Genomic DNA, 16,371 nt, shown 5'->3' on the forward strand with positions numbered 1-16,371 from the left:
CTCGCATTCTTCACATGTAGCCTGTGTAATAGTACAGGTGTAGCTGGTCCTGGTCCCTATAAGGGAAAACTCTATTTTATAAAAATCCGTGACTGCAATGAAAAAACTAAAAATGCAAAAACTCTTGTATTTTGGTTGCCTACTTACTGTATGCTTATGGTTAGAGCTGAGTAGGGGTTAAGTTAGCATTAGCATTTTTCCCATAGAAATGAATGAGCGGTCCCCATAAGGATATGTGTGTGTGTGTGTGTGTATAGGTGTTTCATTGATCACTATGACTATGCTCTAAATGATTTAAGCGGATTTAGCTTAAGTTGTAACTTTTCATGTGGAATGAACTGCAATGTCTCTGAATTAATTTAATTAATACTCATTAAGGTCAGTTCATTTACAATTCCTAATTTCAGGAGCCAGTTAATAAATCTAATTCATTTACAAGTATTTCTCCTATAATACGTGATACATGTTTACAATAATTCCCAGGGAAAGCATTTCCGGTAAGGCACTGCTCATTGACACAGATTATAAAGCTTGTTAGACTATGCAACATTATTTAGCAGGGCTGAGAGAAGGTGAGAGCTCCCCTAGTGGCCGCAGAAGTGCATTTCCCTAGAGCAGATATAACGGGTGGCAGCCTCAGTGCTTTTTAATCACAACTTGGGATAGAACAACAAATTTAATCATTCTGCTCATTTAATATTTCGATTTTAATTAGGTTTAATTTTTGGATATCCATGTTTACATAATATTTAGAATCCCACTGCAGTTGAGAATGGAATGCCACAGATATTAGTCTCCACCACATATCATTGCTTGTTTTACTTCAGGATTCCTTTGGTTGTTTAAACTGATTGCTCTGTATCAGTTGGCTTTGTGTGTTTTGAGACGTATAATTGCCAAAGAGTTCTGAAAAGCTGATGGTTTAGATACCAGAATTAGTATGAGCAGGACCTAATGTGTTTTCTTATGGTGGGGATGTTAGAAGACATTGAGGTTTTTTATTCTATGTACATCCAATCTTAGCCTCCCACCCAAGATCACTCCATGGAGCACGAACCAACACACCCCACCAAGATCCGTTTTAGCTGTGGTAGCCAATATATTTTGGGATTTATGCACTTGTCCTATTCAACATCATAACAGTGAATTAAAAATCTACTAAATCAAAGGCAGTACCATGTCATGCTATGCAAATATACATATACATACAGCTCAGGCTCTTTTCTGCAAATATAAGGCTACAAGGCCAAGTGTGGGTAATCAAAATGGCCTTACATTAACAAATACATCACCCCAAAAAAGCATTACATGAGCAATCACAGCTATTCCATTTTTTTTTTATCTCAACAGAGAACATCTTGCAAGATCAGTATTTGGGAGAGTTTCCTTCATGACGGTGGGTGAAATATACCACAGCTGCAGAAAAGCCCAGTCTTGGCAGAATAGCCATATTAATGAGCTCTTGAGCAAAGACCTTTACTCCCAAAGGGACAGAAAGCTGTATCAGGCCATGCTGGCAAAGACCCTTGTTTCAAACCTGGTATCACTTTGCGTTGAATGCTGAAAAGGGCCCTTTAAATACATTAGGTATGTTATTTGCTAAACTTGGGTTTACTTTAATTAATAAAGTAATATCCCAATTTACCCAAACGAGTGAGTACAAATATTGATTTGAAATATTCATTCATGTTAATATTGAAATTAATTTATATTAATATTGAAATATTGATTTGAGTAAATCTTATAGGATAGTACTGTGACAGTGGGTAGACTATAGCTTTATTTATTTAAAATGTTTCTTAGAATTGGGTATAAAGTCAACCCAAAAAAGTGAGTGCAAATTGTTACATCATTCAATCTGAGTAAATTCTAGTTTATTTTTTTCCAGTTCATGTACAGAATTACAGTACATTACAGTATTTTATCGACAAGGTTCTCATAAATATTGCCCAGAAAGCATTTTTTCTACAGTATTGTACTATTTTAAACAGTATGTTACTGTAAAAATGTCACTGTTTATTACAGCAGGGGTGCAGATTGAACCCATGACCCTGGAGGCGTGAGGCTATAGTAGGAGCAACGGACCACTATTCATACTGTGAGAAATTATGTATTTTTAATCATATATTGTAACTGATATGTCGTTACACTGCTTGTGTATGCTTTGCACCTTGCCTTTCTCCCTTACTTGTGTTTCTTGTTCTCCACACCTTGTGAGCTTCAACATGAATTGATTGATTGTTTTTTTTAATAAGGCCCCAGGTTAGTTAGGTCCAGTCTCCTGGAAAATCACTAGAATGTGTCCTTGCCTTTGGAAGCTAAGAGCGTCTTATTTTCAGGGAGAGCCCTGTAATATTTAGTTTAATAAATTATTTTTATTGATAAACCTTCATACTGATAATCCTCTTGTAGTGGTCCTAAAAGAAAACATGACTAAAGATATTATCCATTTTAGTACAGACACATTTCACGATTCAGTAACCTGACTTTTCCAATAGATGGCAGTGTAGTACTTCGACTAAGACGTGCTATGGAAATTGCCGGTAAAAACGGAAAGCTGGTTTTCCATTTTAAACGTTTGTCTGACTGAAATGACCACGTGTTGTACATATGTAATCGTACTATACATCTAACCTTCAGCGTTGTATTACCTACCTTAATTATCTGCAGCAATAAAATATGTACGCGTAATTGGACAGCAGCAAGTTAAGCAATCTGTCTGATTTTACATTAAAGTAGGCATGGACGGACGGTAAGATGAATGCAGGAGAGACCTGTGAATAAGCTTAAAGTATACATAAAATATGATAAAATAATACATATTTTTAAACATTTAACTGGATAAGGGTGAGGGTAAAATGCGGACCGTTTACAAACAGCGGATTCCGTGTTTATAAACAGACGTGTCGCAAAAGACGCACGTCGCGTAGACAGATCACGTGGCATAGAAAGAAACCCATACGACGTTACCTAATGACGGGGTGCGTTCGAGGTGTGTCTGCAGCTGACGTGACGTGGAGCGTGATCTGCCGTCGGCTGCAGGGGTGGAGTATACGCTGGATGTAAACATAGGGGTATTCGAGGAGCTCAGCAAGGCGCAGCAGCTGCGCGTTCAGCCAGTGCAATTTTGTCATCCATATTACAGAGTACAATACGATTGTCCGAAATCCTTATTGTTGTTAATGTTTAACAATTATTTTATTGTTGGTTTTTTTGAAAAAAAAAAATTTGAAAATGTTCTATATATCATTTGTTGAGCGTTCTCTAGTCGCGTATAATTTGCATTTGGACGTCCAGCTACTGTACCATGAACGTCACAGTTTGTTGGTGCCTGTTCTGGATGAGTAAAATAAATTGTAATAAATCAATAAATAAAAATGTTTCTTTCACCAAAAAAGTGTATTCTTAAGTATTTTTGTAGATCTCATATCGAAACACTATCAAACTATATATTCATGTTGTCTGGTTTTATTTCTCGTATAAGTAAGGCTACTGTACACCTTGCAAACACTCATGTGAAATATCTACACAATTACAGAAACGTCACATTGGTTGACACTGTACAAGTCATTATATCAGAATTAATACAAAAAAAGAAAAATAAAATTGCAAAGCAGATCTGTTACATTTAAACATGGAAGTAGCATGTAGAAATAAGTCCCTCAGGCTTGGCATATAGTAGTGGAAAAGGCTAAATTTGTATTTCACGAAAACATTTAAAAGAGTTTGGGGCAGCATTTGTAATTATCCATTTTGTCCTATACACTGTAACAATAGGGAAGCTGCCCTGCATAATCTATAAGTCCACAGAAGTGGCATGTAGAAATGAGGCCCCAGAACATGTGATATATTGCCAGGAAGGTCGGAATTTGTACTTTACAAAAATTTTAGATTGAAGATTCAAAAGGTTTATTCGTCATGTACACAGTTGTACACACACAACATGTAGTGGAATGTAACCCTGGTCACTCTGAGCAGCTGTGCATGATAAGAGAGTAACAAAATATAGAAAAAATAAGAAAAATAATAAGATAAAAAATATATGAAATGTTCAGCTGTACATAATCTATACATAAGTTATAGGTAAGAGGTATATAAGTGCAATGTGCAAGAGGCCTGAGGTATGTGCCAATGATTTGGACAGTGTGAAGCAGCACCTAGAGGCATTGAGTATTTTCCTGATTTAGGAGCATTATGACCTGGGGGAAAAAGCTCCTCTTTAACCTTTCCGTTCTAGGATGCATTTCCCAAGACCATAGTGGAGCAACACTGTTGCAAAATTGCGTAGTTCGAACTACAGTTCTTGAGCTGTAGTTAGAAGCTTAGTCCCAGGTAAATACATCAGCGATGGTGGAAAATGCAGTCTAATAAGGGTATAGTCACCGTGTAAGTAAGAAATTTAATAATCTTTCATAACTAATAAGGAATAATTTAGTTCTATGATCACATATAATGTGATGTTGTCTAAAAATGTAGTTTGAAATGTAATTGTTGTGTGGGTCTCTGGTCATAAGTACGGTAACTGTCGGTAGTGAGCAATAGGGACACCTTGCTGGGTGATGCGGGAAGAATCCTCTGTGTGACCCGTCTGTACGTTGACGTCGAAATTCAACTCACCAGTGGCACTTGCACTCTCATCTAGCACATATTGTATGTTCTAGTCACTCTTTGGCTTCTTCTCATGTTTAGAAACATGTGTGAACAGTTTTGAGTCATTGTGTTCAAATGATGACTACTGTATGGTGGCTGTGCTGAACTTCTGCAGCCTGTGTTTTCTATTTTGCATCAAAGTTCACCACAGTGCAAAATGTGTTTTGATGAATGGGAATGTGTTTAGAGTTTTGCTCAAATCTGCAAATTGTGTTTAAAGTTTCACCAAAAGAGTGATTGATTCAATAAATGAGTTTTGGCAATTGGAAGTTTTGTTCCAAGAATGAGGTTTAGTCTTTTAGCAATTCAGAAAAACTGTAACAGAAACATAAGGCAAGGTAAACTTTAACTTACCAAAGCTCCTTGGGGCGGTCAAACCAGATGTGTCCAGTTTATACAGATACTGCACAGTTAGGGGTAAAAGGCTGTTATGGGCAGGGTTAATCAATTGTACAGTTGTGCTTAAAATGGGGTATAAAATCCTTCAAATACTACAAAAGTTATGTAAGAGAACTTTTGTTTTTTGTTTTGTAAACAAGTACACCTACTCTTACAGTTTTAGACTTAACAGTTTTTAAAGAATTTTGTATTATATTATATTACATTATACTATATTATATTATATTATATTATATTAACATGACTATAGTGAATGTCTGTCAGCCCCTTTTGACAGAAGGGCCTTTTAGCTATGTTTTCACAGAATCTGAGCCGGAAAAGTCAGGGGTAGAACTAATTTGCGATAATGCAAAAAACAGTGTGAGAGGAATGGATGTGTGGTTGCAATGACATATAACATCACACGGTATGTGTAAAAGTCATTTGAAGACTGAATTGTGTTACAGTGAAAAAAAACCCACAACAGCACAATAAAGGGCAAGTGACTCAGGCAAAGTCAGTCAGAAGGGTGTGTGAACATGCTTGGCAAACTGGGTGATAAGTATAATGATGAATGCCTGCTCACCAATAAGTTCATGCTTATTTCCTTACAGTATCTCTTGAGGAGGCCTGCCAATGGTGTGGACAGTTTCAAAATAAAGATGGTGACTGGGTGAGGGAAATTACTGTAGTCATTTGATAGATGGGAAAATATGGCTACTTGTCCTATACTGTATGTTGTTAATCCCTCTGTAGATACTCTGTAATGGATGCCAGAGGTGGCAACACCCTGTCTGTTCTGGCATGACCAAGAGCCAATTCAAACACATAACAAATGTTAAATGGTATTGCACAGCCTGTGAAGAGGAGTCTTCTTTATAAAAACGCAGCCACACTACAGTGGTATGCAAAAGTCTGCAACCGCTTGTTAATTTAGCATTTTTTCCAACTTTTGACCTTTTACTTTTAACTCCTTCATTGAGCCAATATATTTATTTGAAAACAGTGTTACAGGGGACACAGTAATAAAAATCAAGTTTTTATTCTAGCTTGGATTTACTAAACTGAGTTTGTTTGTTAAAGCTCCCATGTCAGTTGTCTTATTGAGTAATATGCGTAATGTACTTCTCTGGCCAAAGGTGCAAAATAAATGACTATACTTCATATATAGTAGAACAGACATGCGTCAAGCTTTCTTCATGTTCGTGTAGGTGGCCTTGAAAAAGGACTTTTTGTGTCTCAGTGATGGCTCAGTATCTGGTGGGCCACACTTTGTTCTTCATCACCTGCCTGTACCATGTTGGCATTGAGTGAACCAGTTTGATGAGGTGATCATGGATGATAACATGATTCCAGGCTGCAATGAGTGACTCAATCAACTCATGTTCTGATTTTGGATGTCTCTTGGATATCTCCAAAGCCACCTTGTGCCACAAGTTCTCAATTGGATTCAGATCGGGAGATTGGGCAAGCCAGTCAATTGATCGATGTTGTTCTGATGCTTCCAGTTGATCACCTGTTTGGTGCAATGGCACGGTGCATTGTCAGCTTGGAACAGGAACCGGCCTTTAAACAGCTGCTGCACTGATGGCACCATACACTTTTGCAGTACTGTGATGTACCATTCCGTCAAAGATGTGCAGACGTCCGACGCCACTGGCAGCCATGCAGCCCCAGACCATGACCTTCAAAGGATGCTTCACAATGAGATTGAGTCACTCAGGCTTGAACTCCTCTCCAGGAAACCTCCTCACCTAGGTGTCTGCCTGGCTACCAAACAGGCAGAAAGTGCTTTCATCGCTGAAAAGCACCTTTTCCCACCGTTTCACATGTCTAGCGTGAGTTCTTCCGTGTCCAGTCAATCCGGTTGCACCTTTGGACATCAGTCATCAGTGGCTTGTTGCGTGCCTTGCAACTCTGCAGACCAAACTGCGGGAACCGGCAACAAACTGTTGATAAGGTGACACTGACATGACAGCTGTCTGACCACTCACGCAGTAGCTGAGGTGAGGTGATTGCTCAATGGAATGCGTCAAAGTGCGTGATCCTAGCATGATTTTGATGCATGTGGATGACCAGACCGAGGCATGTCTGCCACCAAACTCGCTTTCTTCTCATGTACAATCTGTGACTGCAGCCGACTTTGCTAGTAATCTGGCAGCATGAAAATCCATGAAAATTTGTTGTTCCAAGGAATATTTCTTAAATAATAGTTTATTTTCATTTTTAATTCTTCATTCTGCAAATGCAGATTTGTTTGTTTAATAAATGGTGTTGTTCACAAATCTACTAAAAGTCATTTGAGAACATGGCAATTCACTACTTTTCATGGTTCAAGGGCCTATAAACATGCACTTATCTAGTTGAAGCTGGATTTGAACCAGCAACCTCTGGATTACAAACCCACATACTTAGACTACTGAGCTATACACTTACACTGAACTAGTCTAAGTTGTAACTTTTCAAGTGGAATGAATTGCAATGTACCTGACTATTATACTCATTAAGGTCAGTTCATTTACAGTTCCTACTTTCAAGAGCCAGCCACCAATCTAATTAATTTTTAAGTACACCTCCTGTAATATGTAATACACGTTTAAGTTCATTTCCAGGTAAGCATTTCAGGCAAGGCAGTGCTCATTGACACAGATTATAAAGTTTGTTTCACTCTGCAGCTCCTGGACCTGCCCACTCTCCTGAAGACCAATAGCTCTGATGTATATTTGCATAGCATGACAGGGTACTGCCTTTGTTTTAACCTTTCACCATGATGGTGTTGAATAGGGCAACCGTATAAATACCCAAGAAACTTTAAGTAATAACTGCATTTCCAATAGTGGATCCTAGTAGGATCTATTGGTTTCTGTTTTGTTGTGGGTATTTGGGTGGTATCTTGAAAGATGTATGTCCATGGAAAAATGAAAAAAAAAAGTGTTTGCTCAATGCTTGTTTTCCTGCTGCATCCTCATAACAAGCCATCTCAGGCACAAGAACTATGCACAGTTTATTTCTAGCAGCTGGAGTGATAATTTAGCCACTAACCACCCAATTTCCCTGTATATTAAACCTCCTTACCAGGCTAGATGAAAATTAACATCACACCCAAAATAAAGCAACTGCTCAAGTACCTAATAGAGTAGGACTTGTCATGGCATTCACGTAATTAAAACCAGCAATAATTCCAATTGCTGACACAGATCCCTAGCTGAAAAGCTATTACTCTGGGCCAACAAATAAGTACTTCTACATGGAAGAGACTTATATCTGTGGCATTCCATTTTCAGTTGCGGTGGGTTTCTAAATTTGGGCTTCCAAAAATCAAGCCTAATAAAAAAATTTAAATATTAAATGAGCAAATTGATTTGATTTGTCCTTCTATCCCACCTTGTGATCTAAAAAGCAATGAGGCTGCCACACATAATATCAGCTCTATGGAAATACAGTCCCATAGCCACTACGGGAGCTCTCACCTTCTTTCACAATTGTGTTGTGCAGTCTAACAAATGGCCCTTAAGCCATGAACAGTAGTGAATGTAGTGAATTACTATGTTCTCACATTACTTTTTGTAGTTTTGTGAACAACACCATTTATTAAACAAATAAATATGCATTGGCAGAATGAAGAATTACAAATGAAAATAAACTATTATTTAAGAAATATTCCTTGGAACAACAAATTTTCATGGATTTTCATGCTGCCAGATTACTAACAAAGTCGGCTGCAGTCACAGAGCAGTTGTAAAGATTCTACAAAAGAAGAAAGCGAGTTTGGTGGCAGACACGCCTCGGTCTGGTCATCCACATGCATCAACATCATGCTAGGATCATGCACTTTGACGCATTCCATTGAGCAATCGCAAGTTGACCTCACCTCAGCTACTGCGTGAGTGGTCAGACAGCTGCCATGTCAGTGTCACCTCATCAACAGTTTTGTCTGCGGGGTTGCAAGGCACGCAACAAGCCACTGATGACTGATGTCCAAAGGTGCAACCGGATTGACTGGACACGGAAGAAGTCACGCTGGACATGTGAAACGTGGGAAAAGGTGCTTTCCGGCGATGAAAGCACTTTCTGCCTGTTTGGTAGCCAGGCAGACACCTACAGTATGTGAGGAGGTTTCCTGGAGAGGAGTTCAAGCCTGAGTGGCTGAACCTCACTGTGAAGCATCCTTTGAAGGTCATGGTCTGGGGCTGCATGGCTGCCAGTGGCATCGGACATCTGCACATCGTTGACAGCATGGTCAGTGGGACCAAGTACATCACAGTACTGCAAAAGTGTATGGTGCCGTCAGTGCAGCAGCTGTTTACAAGCTGGTTCCTGTTCCAAGATGACAATGCACCGTGCCATTGCTCCAAACAGGTGATCAACTGGAAGCGTCAGAACAACATCGATCAATTGAGTGGCTTGCTCAATCTCCCGATCTGAATCCGATTGAGAACTTGTGGCACAAGGTGGCTTTGGAGATATCCAAGAGACATCCAAAATCAAAACATGAGTTGATTGAGTCACACTGTAAAAAATGTCCGTAGATTTAACAGTAAAATACCGTATAAATGCTACCGGATAAAACCATATTCCACAAAACATGCGATAACCTTAGAATTTACAGTGAAAAACCGTAATAAGTTTTACAGAGTAAGACGTTACATTTCACAGTTAAAAACATATGAAAATATGGTTTATTGCAGTAAAATTAACAATATACTGCACTGTAATCCCGAATAAGTTGGCAAAACTCAAAAAATTTGAGGTAATCAGTTGCATCAAATTTTTTAAGTTATGAAATTTCCAGTTTTAAGTAAACAGAAAAATCTAGTTTTGAGTTTGTTGTACTCATGCAAAATAATTTGTTCTTACTTAAAATACCCAAGTTACCCTGTTTATACATTTTGAGATCAATTAACATTTTTTTTAATATCTCCCAACATTCACTTGTTCACTTTTTTTAAGTGTGCTTATATATTTAAGTTAACTCAACATGAAAATGTAACTTAAAGCTGTTTAACAATGTTCTTATATTTGACTGCAAGTCCCCATGGGGAAACTGCCTTTTATGTCTCCCTCAACTTGCTCTTTGTAAGTAAGTTGTCCATGAAGTGCAGCCACTCATGGCTGTGCCCAGGAAGCTGGGGGTTAAGGGCCTTGCTCAAGGACTCACAGACATGCTGAAACTGGATTTGAACCGGTGACCTTGTGATTATTGGCACACAGGCTTAGCCCACTGAGCCATACAGAACACATGGACCCTGTTGCTTGAGTACAAGAACTTTTATAAATAAATTACAAATATCAACTCTAAACACAGAAAGCATACAATAGGTATTTTAGACATCCAGAAATTGTGCAAATGTTGCAAAAGTAGTCAAGTAGAAAACAATTTGAATAGTGGAATATAATCGTGTGCATTATATGTGTGTATGATCAGCAGGGTTTAAATATGAGTACAGTCAATCAATTTCAATACATCTATATTGTACAGCACAATACTATATACAGTACTATACGCTATATACAATATCTATACAGTATCTAAGTAGTATTGCATTTGTAAAATGCAACTAGAAAACCGCTTGTCTCATGCTGTCTTGCCATGCTTCCCCAAAGATAATACTTGTTACAGTTCGCATCAGTTAGCATAGCACTGCGCTAGCAGACCATAGCTGCTCTGGGTAAAATTGTTCTAAAATACGTTACACAGCAAATGTGCAAGTGTTAAATTAACACTGCATACTGTTTATATTGGCCCACAGCATTCAGTGTTACCTATAATATTTTACAGTGTGCAGTAAGTTTTGTTTTTACAGTGTTAATATTTATTAATTCATATAGTGTTCAATTGACAACCTAGACTGTTAAGTCATCAGCTCCACATATTAGCCCCATTTCAATATGCACACAAGAAGTCATAAGGATCAGAAGAGCCACCCCAGATTCACCCACCATAATGAGAAAGACTCTGACCAAAAAAGACCAGCTTTTTCTTGTCTTATGTTAAAGTGTTGTTGGCTAAGTTCTGTCTGATCTTGAAGATTTAAGAGCTGTGGTTCTGATGGTTTTCCCCTGATTTGTGGTTTTATATATGTTGGTGTCTGGTCAAAGAAAGTTTTGTGGAGACGTACAGGACGTGTCTCTAGAGTGATATGTATTTTAATGGAGTGGGGGTGCATTTGATTGCTAGTCTGGCCCTTGGATGATTAATATATGCGGAAAGGCGTTAGGACAGTTGTGATGCCCTTTTCTGTGCAGCTCCTGGTACCGCCCACTCCACTGTAGACCAATGGTACTGGATGTATATTTGCATAGCATGACACGGTACTGTTTTTGACTTAATAGATTTTTTTTTTCAATCCACCGCGATTGTGATGAATAGGGCAAGAGAATAAAAACCACAGAAATGCCACTTGTGTGCTTGCCAATGACTAAATGAGATTAATTAGCCTATATGGTTTGACTAAAGGCAGCACTAGGTGGGAAAGAAAAGGCCATGGAAAATCAATATATATTTTTTTCCTCCTTTTCTAAGCCTGGGCTCTCTAGGTAAAGTATCCAGATCACATGCACCACTACACTTAAGATTGCAGCACAAATACACCGCTCAGACCAACTAGCATACACAAGTAGCACAATGTGGTGAAGACTAATATCAGTGCCATACCATCCTCAGTCGTGGTGGGTTTCAAAAATTAAGCTTAATTAAAATCTGAATATTAAATGAGCAAAATGATTTTATTTGTTCTTCCATCACAAGTTGTGGTCTAAAAGCAATAAGGCCACCACCCATTCTGGCTGCTTTAGCTGAAACACACTCCAACCATTACCGGAGCTCTCACCTTTTCGCAGCCCTGTTAAATAATTGTTATGCAGTTGAACACAGGCAAGTTTTATAATCTGTGTTTGGTGGCTGGTGTTATACATTTCACACACATTAATACCACAAGCAGTTCATAGATGAACTTAACTGGTCCTTTCTTATACAAATACAAAAAACCTATTAGTCATGCTTAAATGAGAAAAGGCAATGTTGGTCTAAGTCTTTCTTATTATGGTGGGTTAGTAAAACACAGCAGCTGAATGCCCAAATGAGTTCAAATGAGTGCATATTAAAATGGGGCAGACATGGGCCACCCATTTTGTACTTGTGTGCCACCCATATTGGCTTGCAATCCAGGAAGAGGTGGCGACTTACTGACTTAACAGTCTATGTTGTCAACTGAACACTATAAGAGTTTTAAGAAATATTAACACTGTAAAAACAACACTCACTGCACACTGTAAAGTATTATAGGTAACACTGAATGCTGTGGGCCAATATAAACAGTATGCAGTGTTAATTTAACACTGGCACATTTGCTGTGTAACGTATTTTAGAACAATTTTACCCAGAGCAGCTATGGTCTGCTAGCGCAGTGCTATGCTAACTGATGTGAACTGTAACAAGTATTATCTTTGGGGAAGCATGGCAAGACAGCATGAGACAAGGGGTTTTCTAGTTGCATTTTACAAATGCAATACTACTTAGATACTGTATAGATATTGTATATAGTGTATAGTACTGTATATAGTATTGTGCTGTACAATATAGATGTATTGAAATTGATTGACTGTACTCATATTTAAACCCTGCTGATCATACACACATATAATGCACACGATTATATTCCACTATTCAAATTGTTTTCTACTTGACTACTTTTGCAACATTTGCACAATTTCTGGATGTCTAAAATACCTATTGTATGCTTTCTGTGTTTAGAGTTGATATTTGTAATTTATTTATAAAAGTTCTTGTACTCAAGCAACAGGGTCCATGTGTTCTGTATGGCTCAGTGGGCTAAGCCTGTGTGCCAATAATCACAAGGTCACTGGTTCAAATCCAGTTTCAGCATGTCTGTGGGTCCTTGAGCAAGGCCCTTAACCCCCAGCTTCCTGGGCACAGCCATGAGTGGCTGCCCTTCACGGACAACATACTTACAAAGAGCAAGTTGAGGGAGATATAAAAGGCAGAATATTACAATGTAAACCCTGGAATTTGACAGCTATAAACTGTTTTTATAGCAACATAAATATGTTAATTAGACAGTTATAAACCGTAAAAAAAACAATTAAAATCCGTAAAATATACAGTACAGTGGGTGCAGACCTGTAAAACCAATAACGTTGCTACCGTATTTTTGACGGTAAAGTTCTGGCAACCACAGCTGCCAGTTTTTTACTGTAAAATTTACGGTTTATTTTTTACAGTGCACTCATTACAGCCTGGAATCATGTTATCACCCATGATCACCTCATCAAACTGGTTCACTCAATGCCAATATGGTGCAGGCAGGTGATCAAGAACAAAGTGTGGCCCACCAGATACTGAGCCATCACTGAGACACAAAAAGTCCTTTTTCAAGGCCACCTACACGAACATGAAGAAAGCTTGACGCATGTCTGTTCTACTATATATGAAGTATACACATTTATTTTGCACCTTTAGCCAGAGAAATACATTACGCATATTACTCAATAAGACAACTGACATGGGAGCTTTAACAAACAAACTCAGAAAAGTAAATCCAAGCTAGAATAAAAACTTGATTTTTATTACTGTGTCCCCTGTAACACTGTTTTCAAATAAATATATTGGCTCAATGAAGGAGTTAAAAGTAAAAGGTCAAAAGTTGGAAAAAATTCTAAATTAACAAGCGGTTGCAGACTTTTGCATACCACTGTAGTGTGGCTGCGTTTTTATAAAGAAGACTCCTCTTCACAAGCTGTGCAATACCATTTAACATTTGTTATGTGTTTGAATTGGCTCTTGGTCATGCCAGTACAGACACGGTGTTGCCACCTCTGGCATCCATTACAGAGTATCTACAGAGGGATTAACAACATACAGTATAGGACAAGTAGCCATATTTTCACATCTATCAAATGACTACAGTAATTTCCCTCACCCAGTCACCATCTTTATTTTGAAACTGTCCACACCATTGGCAGGCCTCCTCAAGAGATACTGTAAGGAAATAAGCATAAACTTACTGGTGAGCAGGCATTCATCATTATACTTATCACCCAGTTTGCCAATCATGTTCACACACCCTTCTGACTGACTTTGCCTGAGTCACTTGCCCTTTATTGTGCTGTTGTGTTTTTTTTCCACTGTAACACAATTCAGTCTTCAAATGACTTCACTAACACTGTTTTCAAATTAGTTGTACTCTTGGCATAGCAATCTGACTTTTCCGGCTCAGATTCTATGAAAACATAGCTATAAGGCCATTTTGTCAAAAGGGGCTGACAGACATTCGCTATAGTCATGTTATTTTAATATAATATAATATAATATAATACAAAATTCTTTAAAACCTGTTAAGTCTAAAACTGTAAGAGTAGGTGTACTTGTTTACAAAACAAAAAACAAAAGTTCTCTTACATAACTTTTGTAGTATTTGAAGGATTTTATACCCCCATTTTAAGCACAACTGTACAATTGATTAACCCTGCCCATAACAGCCTTTTACCCCTAACTAGCACCGGATCCCCACAGGGCTGTGTGCTGAGCCCCCTCCTATACTGCCTCTACACCCACGACTGTAGTCCGACCCACAACAACAATCTCATCGTCAAGTTTGCCGACGACACTACGGTGGTCGGACTCATCTCTAAGGGAGACGAGGCAGCCTATAGGGATGAGGTCCTGAAGCTGGAGGCCTGGTGTTCAGAGAACAATCTGACTTTGAACACCAAGAAAACTAAAGAGATCGTTGTTGACCTCAGGAGGCACGGCACCGACCTAACCCCCCTATACATCAACGGTGAACGCGTGGAGAGGGTCCATACTTTCCGGTACCTAGGGGTCCTCATCTCGGACAATATCTCATGGACCGAGAACATCACAGAGGTCGTCAAGAAGGCACAGCAGCGGCTCCACTTCCTGAGAGTCCTCAGGAAGCTGAATCTCAACCAGGATCTGTTTCTGACCTTCTATCGCTCGTCCATTGAGAGCCTCCTGACGTACTGCATCACAGTGTGGTACGGCAGCTGCACCATGGCAGATAAGGAGAGGCTTCATAAAGTTGTCAAAGCTGCCCAGAAGATCATCGGCTGCCCTCTCCCCTCTCTTATGGACATATACACCTCCCGCTGCCTCAGCAGAGCAAGGAACATTATCAAGGACACATCCCACCCTGGCTCTGATCTATTCAACCTGTTGCCCTCAGGAAGACGCTACAGGTGCATCAGGACTAGGACAGACAGACTCCGGAACAGTTTTTTCCCTAGAGCCATACTCACACTGAACACACACTGAACACACACTGTACACACACTGAATACACACAGAAAACAATCACTCCCCCTACTATGGTCTTCCTCCCCTTTCTCCCTTTCACACACACACTAAAAAATCTTACCACATCTATTTATTATATATTATCACTGTGTAATAATCCGGTCAATGTGAAATTGTGCATTCGTTCACTTTATATACATATGCTAGTGCAATAAGATATATTACACTGTCACTTTAATACTTTCTATTTGTTTACATTGCTTATTTTTATACATATTTTATACATACTTTAGATACTACTTCTCTTTTTATATTTTATATGTATATGTTTGAGCACTGACCCAAGGAGATGCTTTTCATCTCATTGTATATGTAAAAAATGTATAATGACAATAAAAGGCATTCTATTCTATTCTATTCTATTCTATTCTAACTGTGCAGTATCTGTACAAACTGGACACATCTGGTTTGACCGCCCCAAAGAGCTTTGGTAAGTTAAAGTTTACCTTGCCTTATGTTTCTATTACAGTTTTTCTGAATTGCTAAAAGACTAAACCTCATTCTTGGAACAAAACTTCCAATTGCCAAAACTAATTTATTGAATCAATCACTCTTTTGGTGAAACTTTAAACACAATTTGCAGATTTGAGCAAAACTCTAAACACATTCCCATTCATCAAAACACATTTTGCACTGTGGTGAACTTTGATGCAAAATAGAAAACACAGGCTGCAGAAGTTCAGCACAGCCACCAGTCATCATTTAAACACAATGACTCAAAACTGTTCACACATGTTTCTAAACATGAGAAGAAGGCAAAGAGTGACTAGAACATACAATATGTGCTAGATGAGAGTGCAAGTGCCACTGGTGAGTTGAAGTTTGACGTCAACGTACAGATGGGTCACACAGAGGATTCTTCCCGCATCACCCAGCAAGGTGTCCCTATTGCTCACTACCGACAGTTACCGTACTTATGACCAGAGACCCACACAACAATTACGTTTCAAACATTTTCAGACAACTTCACATTATATGTGATCGTAGAGCTAAATTATTCCCTATTA

Source organism: Paramormyrops kingsleyae, unplaced genomic scaffold, assembly GCF_048594095.1.
Source record: "Paramormyrops kingsleyae isolate MSU_618 unplaced genomic scaffold, PKINGS_0.4 ups29, whole genome shotgun sequence".
In the NCBI taxonomy this organism is placed as follows: Eukaryota; Metazoa; Chordata; class Actinopteri; order Osteoglossiformes; family Mormyridae; genus Paramormyrops; species Paramormyrops kingsleyae.